Source organism: Myotis daubentonii, chromosome 7 (genome assembly GCF_963259705.1).
Source record: "Myotis daubentonii chromosome 7, mMyoDau2.1, whole genome shotgun sequence".
Classification (NCBI taxonomy): domain Eukaryota; kingdom Metazoa; phylum Chordata; class Mammalia; order Chiroptera; family Vespertilionidae; genus Myotis; species Myotis daubentonii.
The window spans coordinates 26,269,854-26,279,998 of record NC_081846.1 but is presented as its reverse complement, the minus strand read 5'-3'; positions in this window follow the sequence as shown (position 1 = coordinate 26,279,998).

The following is a 10,145-nucleotide window of genomic DNA, read 5'->3' as shown; positions in this document are numbered from 1 at the left end:
GCAGCAGTTCTCAACCTGTGGGTTGCGACCCCTTTGGCGGTCGAACGACCCTTTCACAGGAGTCGCCTAAGACCATCCTGCATATCAGATATTTACATTATGATTCATAACAGTAGCAACATTATAGTTATGAAGTAGCAATGAAAATAATTTTATGGTTGGGTCACAACATGAGGAACTGTATTTAAAGGGCCAGAAGGTTGAGAACCACTGCTCCAGAGACTGGCAGTTTTTCCACTTATTTTATGCATTAGAATTAAAGGAGATGTAAGGAGAGTTACATAAAATCCATTGATGTTAGATTAAGGACGCAGGAGAAAGCAAAGCAGGGAAATCTCTGTGATTAGATAAGAAGTAAAATGGAGAGACACATACTTCTTTTATATTGCTTTTAATAATTAACATTTATAGCACATAGAGATGTATGTGGCAAACAAGATAACAATGACAAAAGATTACTCTGACATTTTAAAGGTATATTATCTTAAATGCAAAAAGTGAATGAACAGGTTCATTAAGGTAAAGATTGACCTTTATCAAGGAGCTGCAGGTCTAGGATGTGACTACCCACCATGACCTGCTTTTAGTTAAGAATTTTATGTTTAAACCATCCTATGTGGTTACTTTTGGTCTCTGAGCTTATAAGCCATGCAGGCCTTCCCTGAGCTTATCAGGTTTAGTATGTGGCCCCTTTTCTATCTACAATTTCACCCTTTCCCAGTCTAAATTGTATCCTTCAGTTATTCTCACATAGTTCCTTATACTTTCCCTTATTATTTATCATAGTTTGTTGTTATATGTGCATATGATTATGAGATCTTGTGTGTGTTGCTACCCTTTCTCAGTAAATATTTACAAAAAAATTAATAAATAAGTGAATGAATGGATGAATTCTATAAAGGGCCTTGAGTCACAAAAAGTTAATAATTGCTTTAAAATATTCTAAAGAAGGACATATTCAATATGATGCTTTTAAGCTGCAAATAAAAGAAAGAATAACTCAAAAATGACAGGATAGTAAAGATTAATTATTATCTATAAGGAAGGGTTTCCTCGGTAAGGGCCTCAATGACACCATGAAAGAACCAGGTTCTTCCCACCTTTGGTCTCTTCCATCCTCAGCGTGTGCCTTAGTTCCTTTCATGGTCACAGGTGGCTGCTGTAGTGCTGGGCAACAGGTAGAAAAAGTGATCTCTTCTTTCAGAAAAAAATCTCTTTTTATCATCAAGGAAACCTTTCTCAGAAGCTCTGTCAGTTGACTTCTCAGCAAAACATTTCTACCTCTAAATCAAGCATTGGCTAAGAGAATAGCATTATCATAATTGGCCAAGATTATCGAGAATTTGTCCTAAAATAAGTACCAGAGAGATAGATGGATAGATGTCTGAGAAAAATCCAAATTTTTTTTAGCAAGAAAGGCAAATGGCCTCTCCAGATGAACAACTGTACCCACTATACATTGATTGGCAATCAGTGTGCTGTAGAATATCATAAGCCCTCCACAGGCGTATTGCCAGATTTTGACCCGAGCATAGAATTTATTATATGAATGCCCATCTTGATATGTTAATAGGCATCGATAGAAATGCTGTATTGAACTGATTGTATGCTGTGGTATGGTACAGTGTATATTTTCCCATGAACAAGGGGCAAAAGGCATCAAATATTACCAAGGTGTGTGTCCTTGAGCACATAAAAACCTTTTCTCGTGAGTAAATCAAAGTAAGAGTTCAGGATAATGGAGACATAGGTCTAACGAGTCTGTTCTTAACCACATAATATCAAGTGGTTTGTAAAATGAGGAGAGTGGGAGGGATAGAGAGACGGTAGACCTCTAAAGACTGTTTTAATTGAAGGTGGTGCTGGCTGTTGCTCACAGTTGCAGGGTTTGAGGAGTGCTAGAGGAATCCCAGTGCTACTCCACTCAAAAATATCTGCATCACTGAGTGATCCATTGCTTACTATTTAGGGTTTAAGACAGGACAAGATCTCATTAAAATGCAAATATTATTTGGAAGGAAGTGAAGTGTTGAATTTGATTTATCACCTTAGAGGGATAGTCCTCTAGAATGAGGCACAGAGCAGGTGACTTTGGAGGTGTGGAAGGAAGGCCCCAAATTTATCAGGTGTCTCAGGAAGCAGGAAAAGAAGGAGCCCCTCTTAGAAAGGCTGTAAGGAGCCCGCATGAGAAGGCTGTAAGGGGCCAGAAACCCACAGCTGTGAGGACAGAGAGGAATAGAACCCAAAAGCTGGGGAAAAGCACTGGCAGAAGTCTCGCTGTCCTGGATGTTTTTCCAGGTTATCATGGTTCTGCGGGTCATCATGGGCCACCCAAGCTAGGAGGAGTGGGATTAGCAGGAGACTGAGAAATCTCTCGGCTGTGCCACATTTTTAAAAAATATATATATATATATTATTGATTTTCCACAGAGAGGAAGGGAAGGGGACAGAGAGCCAGAAACATGGATGAGAGAGAAACATCCATCAGCTGCCTCCTGCACACCCCCTACTGGGGATGTGCCTGCAACCAAGGTACATGCCCCCCGACTGGAATCGAACCCGGACCCCCCAGTCCGCAGGCCGACGCTCCATCCACCGAGCCAAACCGGCCACGGCGGCTGTGCCACATTTTGTTTACTTTCCACTGGAGAGCCCCCACCCTTGTCCTCATTTTTTTCAAACCCTAGGATCTAAATTGGACATATTAGTCTCAAAAAGACCAAATTTATCTAAAGCACTATTTCCCACTTCTTATAGGCAACATGGGATACCTCTGAGGCAGCACAGAATCTGGAAATATAAGTTGAAATCATGGTCCTAAGATCTGTTTCTAGCTGCTATTATTATGCTTTTTCATTTTATCTTCTCAACAAGCCTCTGAGGTAGTATGACTACTTTAACAACAAATAATGAGGCTTCCCCAAGATTTTAAAGGGGAAAGCCTAGATTTAAACACTGGTCTTTCTGACACCAAGCATGTGCTCTTACTCAGTTATCCACATTTTCTTCTGGTGTATCTATGTGGCCTTGGGCAAGTTATTTGGGTTCTTGGACCCCAGCTGCCTTGTAGATAGGTGGGTTGGACCAGTCTTCTTAAACTTTAATGTTCATATGACTCAAGTGGTGATCTTGTTAAAATGTATATTCTGATTCAAGAGGTCTGGGTAGGGCCTGAGACTCTGCATCTCTAACTAGCTCCTGGGTGATGTTGATACTACCTGTCTAAGGACTTCATCTTCAGAAGTAGGGCTTGGGCTAATTCAGTGCTTAGATGTATGTGTATAAGTGACTCTTGGCAGGCTTGTTAGAGAACTCAGAATCAAATGAATGCCAAAAAAGTTGATTTTGGAATGGATTACCAGGTACATTTTTTAAAATCCTCACTTGAAGATATGTCTTAGAGAGAGAGAGAGAGAGAGAGAGAGAGAGAGAGAGAGAGAGAGAGAGACATCAATATGAGAGAGAAACATTGATCAGTTGCCTCCCATATGCAACCCACAACATAGGTATGTGCTCCTTTGGTGTATGGGATGATATTCCAACCAACTGAGCCACCTGGTCAGGGCCCAGGTACATTTTTAATAAGAATCTTAAAGATGATCATGCTGGCTATCTTTGAACTACACTTTAAGAAATGCTAGGCTATTGATCTATAAGGTCTCTTCCTCACTCTAGAAATTTTTGAAGATATGTTCAGGGCTAAGATGATGTTGGCATTAACAGCATATGTCAATAGACAGCGTCAGTCAAAGCTCAGGCTTGCAGACCCCCTCACTGTTGAGTTTCTTGTTCCTAAATCCTTTAGGGTAGATATAGACAAAGTATAGATTGGCAAAGCTGAAGAGGGTCCTCTAGTGGTACTTTATGGGATTATTGCTTTAAAAGTGACACTAGATCTCTGTGTCTGGTAGAACTTAATAACTGAATTTTATTCTTTAATAAAAGCCAGTCTTTTTTTTTGAGGTCTTATAAGGATGGGAGTATCATTATCCTCATTAAATCTAAAATGGTGTGTAAGGGGAGGTGATAAGTGGAAGCAGATGTGGGAGGTGGGTCTTTTTCCTTGACGGAGACGCTGGTGACCTGGAACATTGGGAACCACAGCACAAACATAGCAGCACATAGAAGCTGTTCCCCTGTGACCAGGTGCAGAGCATGCTAGGCAGCCAGCCGCATTTAAAATTTTTATTTTTTAGCTGAGGAGCCATTTTTGAGAGTTTAAAGCTACTTTTTGTCACTCTGGAGTCTGGATGAGCTTTGATAATTTGGAATGGGGGCATTCCTGAGAATTTGGAGACAACCAATTTGGAGACAACCCAACACAATTCTCAGAAAGCTTTCTAATCTGCTATGAAGTTAGAAACCCAAGAGAACAAATCCTTTCCTTCTACTTAGAACTAAAAATCTCAAATATTTATCTTCACTTTCTACTCCCCTAACATCTGTTAATAGGGTTTGGGAATTACTAAAATAAATGCTATCATTTATTAATTTGTGACAGGCACTATAGAAGGTGCATCAGAAGGTGCATAGAGCAGAATCAGCAAGGAGCCAAGCTAGACCAATTAAAATTAACTGTGTGCTTCAGAATTAACTATAAAAGAATCATGACTGAATGTTTGTGCCCCCCACCCCACCCCAAGATTCATATGTTGTAGTCCTAATCCTCAATGTGGCAGAATTTGGAGATGGGGCTCTTATGGAAGTAATTCAGGTTAAATGAGGTCATGAGGATGGGGCCCTGATTCTATACGATTAGTATCCTTAAAAGAGGAGACATCAGAGCGCGCTCTCTCTCTCTCTCTCTCTCTCTCTCTCTCTCTCTCTCTCCCCAAATGCTCACACATGGAGCACATGGTGAGAAGACAGACATCTGCAACCCAAGGGAAGAGCCTCCAATTCTGAGAAAGTAAATTTCTATTGTTTAAGCCATCCAGTCTTTGGTATTTTATTATGGCAACCCAACCAGACTAATACAGGTAATACCTGTGAAGCTCTTTGGACTTCACAAACAGCTTTAACCTAGATAATCATTCCTTTCTCACAATAATCCCATAAAAGTATTGTTATTTTTCTTTTAGAGATGGGGAAACTTAGGCCCTGAGAAATCCAGGACTTGCCCATGACCACAATTTAGAGGTGGCATAAATGGGACAGGAAACCAGGCCTTCTGGCCCCCAGTGTCCAGCCTTTTGAGTTCTTCCAACACACACTGGTCTAGAGAGCTGGAGGGGGTGGAGGACAGGGGACATATAAGAAGCAGCGAAGCATGAAAGATACCCAGGCACCAAATCTAGCTTGGTCTGCTAGAGCAGTAAAATTAATTGCATTTTTGTTCATTCAAAATAACAAACATTTATTATGGCCTTTTCTGTGTAAGGCACTCTGTGAAAACTTAAAGATATAAAAAAAAATATGGCCATGGCCTTGAGGTTAGAGCCTAAACCAAACTCTTACATCCGAGGCAGGATGTGGTCATGTGAAATAAGCAACCCATACTTAGAGTTACAGGAGTGCTGAGGGAGGAGACATCAACGCTGGCCTGGCTGAGCGGAAAATTATGAAGGATAAAGATTATTTCAGTGGCAGAGAATGGTGGCAGATTGTGTCCAAAAATGGGCACAGCCATCCCTTCCATCCGGCATCCCCTTTTGCAATGTAACTTTCCCTACTCCTCGTATTATAGACTGAATTGTGTCCTTTCAAAATTTATATGTTGAAACCCCAACCCCCAATGTATCTCTATTTGAAGATAGGGCTTTTAAGGAGCTATTTAAGGTCAAATGAGGTCATGAGAATGGGCTCATAACCTGATAGAATTGGTGTCCTTATAAGAAGAACAGAGACACCAGAGATCTCTCTCTCATACTGTGCTCTTGGAAAGGCCATATGAAGACACAATGAGAAGGTGGCCATCTACAAGCCAGAAAGAGAGGCCTCACCAGAAACCAACCCTGATGGTACACTAATCTTGGATTTCCAGCTTCCAGAACTAGGAGAGAATGAATGTATGTTGTTTAAGCCACCCAGTCTGTGGTATCTTATATGGCAGCCCAAGGTGACTGCAACATCTCTCATTAAAATGTGGATAGCCCTATGACTCCCTTGAATGCAGCAGAAGTGACCTTGTGCCCAAACCATGGCTAGTCCTTAAGAGGTCTTGCGCCGAAACTGGTTTGGCTCAGTGGATAGAGCGTCGGCCTGCGGACTGAAAGGTCCCGGGTTCGATTCCGGTCAAGGGCATGTGCCTGGGGTTGTGGGCACGTCCCCAGTAGGGGATGTGCAGGAGGCAGCTGATTGATGTTTCTCTCTCATTGATGTTTCTAACTCTCTATCTCTCTCCCTTCCTCTCTGTGGAAAATCAATAAAATATATTTTAAAAAAAAGAAGAAAAAAAGAGGTCTTGTGACTTAATTTCTGTTTTCACCCTCTTATTATCTTGAGCCATCATGTAAAGAAGTCTGAGTACTGCTGGACAACCCATGCAGGGAGAAGCCTTTCAGATTGAAATATGACAAGGGGGAAAAGCCAGTGAAGATGAAAAAGCTGGAGGAGAGAGAAGATCGAGTTGCAGCATCCCGCTGAAGGGCCACACATGGGTGAGGCCATCTTGGATCCTGCAGCTGCTCAAGTGAGGTCAGACGACCTGGTGGAGCAGGGATCCATCTGGGCTGAACCCTGCCTGGCCAACTCATGGCATCATAAACAAATAAAATGGTCACTTGAAGCCACTCAGATTGGGATAGTTTGCAATTCAAAAATTAGATTATTCATACAGGTGGGTTGAGAGAAGGGTATTCAGAATAGAGAGAATAGTTTGAACAGTGACACAGTGGCAGAACACTACAATAGGAGTGATTCTGATCTGTAAAAACTTTGGAAACCATATCAGAGAAAATGAGAAGATAAGGCTAGCAAGATAGATTAGAGTTAGATTGTGGAGAGCTTTCATCGTGATAAATTTTTATTGAGCACTTACTAGGTGACTCTCAGCTAAACCCTTTTCATGGACTAACTACTTGATTCTTATATAAGCTTATGAGTAGGTTGTACTAGTATCATCTGCCATTTTACGGATGAGGAAACTAAGGCCCAGAGGTTAAATTACTTGGAAAAAATTACGTCGTGTGAGACTGGAATTTGAACACAGGCAATCTAACTCCAGAGCCTGTGACCATAATGTCTACAGAAGATTGGCCTAAGCCAAGGAATTCGGACCTAAGTGATAAGCCTCAAATTATTTTAAGCAAGTGGTGGCACGATTGAAGCAGTATTTTAGGAAGATTATGCTGACAGGGGTGGAGAGAATCTGGAAATTGAGAGACTATTTAGGATGTTATGGGAGTAGCTGAGGTATGAAATGGTAAGGATCTACAATTTTCTGGAAAATAATGGGAAAGGGGTGAATAAGAAGGATGCGGGAAAGAAACTAATCCACTGCCCCAGGGTGGCTATGGAATGAATCAAGGGAAGGGGAGGAGTCAGAGCTCATACCCGTTTTCTTGGCTTTGATGATGGAGACACTGTCATCCCTGCCAGACACTTTGGGGATGCAGGAGGAATAATTGCTTTGGGAAGGATGAGACTAAACTGGCTTTAGATTTGTTAGATGGGAGGTGATGATGGGGTACTCAGTGGAAATTTCTACCAGGCCTTTGAAGATATGTGAGTGGGAACTTAGGGCAGTGGTCAAGGCCATCTGTAGACACAGGCTTGGAATTCATACAGAACTAAACCAAGCTACACATCTAGGTGTGTCAGGGAGGGGATCCTTGGTTGCAAGGAACAGAAACTGAGGCTCAAAAGAATCTGCTGTGGACATCTACTCAAAAGGGCCAGGGGTCACAGTGCTTCTGGGGGCCCAGATGAGAAGAATTCACAATCTCATTAAGCTAGGACGAATCAGTTCCAATGACTTTCCCCACTCCCTTCAGGACTCAGGTGCTGGGAGGGGATCATATGCTCACCCCTTGGCTAGAGGAAGGAAAGACACCATGACTCCAATTTTTGACAGAGAGGCACATAGAGCCCGACAAGTGATTCTCCAAAGCAAACCAGATTCTGCGATCAAGACTGGGGAATAGATGCCGGGTGGCCAAAAGCCAGTCAATGTTCCCTCCATGCAGAGTGTGAGGAGGAAAGGAGATAAAGCAGCAGGCAGGCAATTGCATAGCGCCCACATATAGAGGAGGAGGATTTGATGAGCAAAAGATAAAGGCTGGGTAAGGAATTGGAGGAGAGAGACTAGACCAGGGGTGGGCAAACTTTTTGACTCGAGGCGCCACATTGGGTTCTTAAACTGGACCAGAAGGCCGGAACAAAAGCATGGATGGAGTGTTTGTGTGAACTAATATAAATTCAAAGTAAACATCATTACATAAACATCATTACGGTCTTTTTTTTTTTTTTTTTTTAGTTTTATTCATTTCAAACGGGCCGGATCCGGCCCGTGGGCCATAGTTTGCCCATGGCTGGACTAGACAAAGGAGTTCCAAAAAAAATGGGCAAAACACCAGAGTTCAATGCTGCCCAGACATCAAGGGTGGTGAAGAATGATGACAACGTCCTGGGGCTGGCATTGGAAGTGATTGGTAACAGAGCTTTGAGAGAAGGGTGGGGGCGGGATGAAGGGAGGGAGCGATAGGGACACAGTCAGTGATGCAGATAAGAAGGTAGGTCAGAGACCTATGTGGAAGTAGAGAGACAACATCTATTCCTTGAGTGTAAAAGGGAGAAAAGATAGGTTGTTGTTTGAAGGGTCAGTATCACAATGACCCTCAGGGGTTCCCATCCCTATTTGACCTAATAGTGCAAGTAGACAATAATACTTAGGCCTGTACTTAGTCAATGTCTTTTCTCTGAAGCGCTTGGTGAAAGGTAGTGACGAAAATGGGGAAGTGTGAATTGATGCTCTGGTTTAATGTTTCAGAAGTTACAGAGAGAAGAAATTGGATTTATTTGAAAGCCAACTTGAAAGGGAAATAAAAATGCCTTTTATAAGCTAAAAAAAATCATAACAATGCAACAGTCCCAGAAACTAATTGTCTAAGTGAACTGCTATAACCAGTCTCCTTTCCCCTCGCTGAAACAGTCTTACATAACAGCCTTTGCATCTATAATGTTGTGTAACAAGGCATCTTGCGGGGTAATGTGTTTTCAATGGGGGTTAGATAGAAGAGGAGCAACTATTATCTTATTATTGAAACATCAGTCATTCTTCCAGACAATACACCTCACCCATTGGAAGTTAAGGATAGTTTTTACTTAAATACAAGGCCATACTGTTAGGGTGTTTGGGGGAGCAGGGGGGTGGGGCAGGGGGATTTTCATCTTCTTCCAAAGCACTCAACACTGGACCTCTTCCAAGAGAGGAAACGAGACTAAATAGATCATTTGTTTTATTCTGTTTGGGCATTTCTTGCGTTTCTCCCAACTGCGGCTTATGGACACAAAGCCAAACTGAGAGACTGACTGGAGCTGGCTAAACTCCAGGTCACTTTTTTTACTTTTTAAAGGAATAAACAATTTGAAGCTCTCTCCAAGGATTAAGGCAAGCCACACAATTGAAAGACAAAATGAAATTCTGCAGTGAATGTAAAGTTGGAAAGAAAGAGGCAGGTAGGAGCGTTTAATGATTTGGATTTCTCAAACAAGACCAAGGTAGAGAGGCGAGGCACATGCTGCTGGAAAGAGCACATCTGTGAGAAATAGATTTCAAAGAGGGTCAGACCCTAGATGAGCTGCTCTCCTGGGCACCAACAGAGGTAGGAACACGGCTTCTTTGGAGCAGCCCCCTAATGATGGGAGTCAAAGTGCCTGGTGACTTGAATGTCACTTGAAAGCCTGGGAGATTGCTTCTGTATCCTCTTACTGGCATCAGGAAGGCCGGCCAACCCCAGCCATGCTCATTCCATAATAAGCATAGTTGGTATTCCCGGCATATACCGCAGGCAGAATGGGTCTTTGTCTCGAATCATTTCCCTTTGGGAGACACTCATTGGCAGTCCCATCCAATGTCCAAGGAGAGAGAAAGGCACATTAGTGGTTGGGCTTAGTTTAGCATATTAGTTAACACTGCATCCTGTCTGATTTCAGAATCGACAAGTCATGTACAGTATTGCTCAAAACATTCCTTTGACGGTACT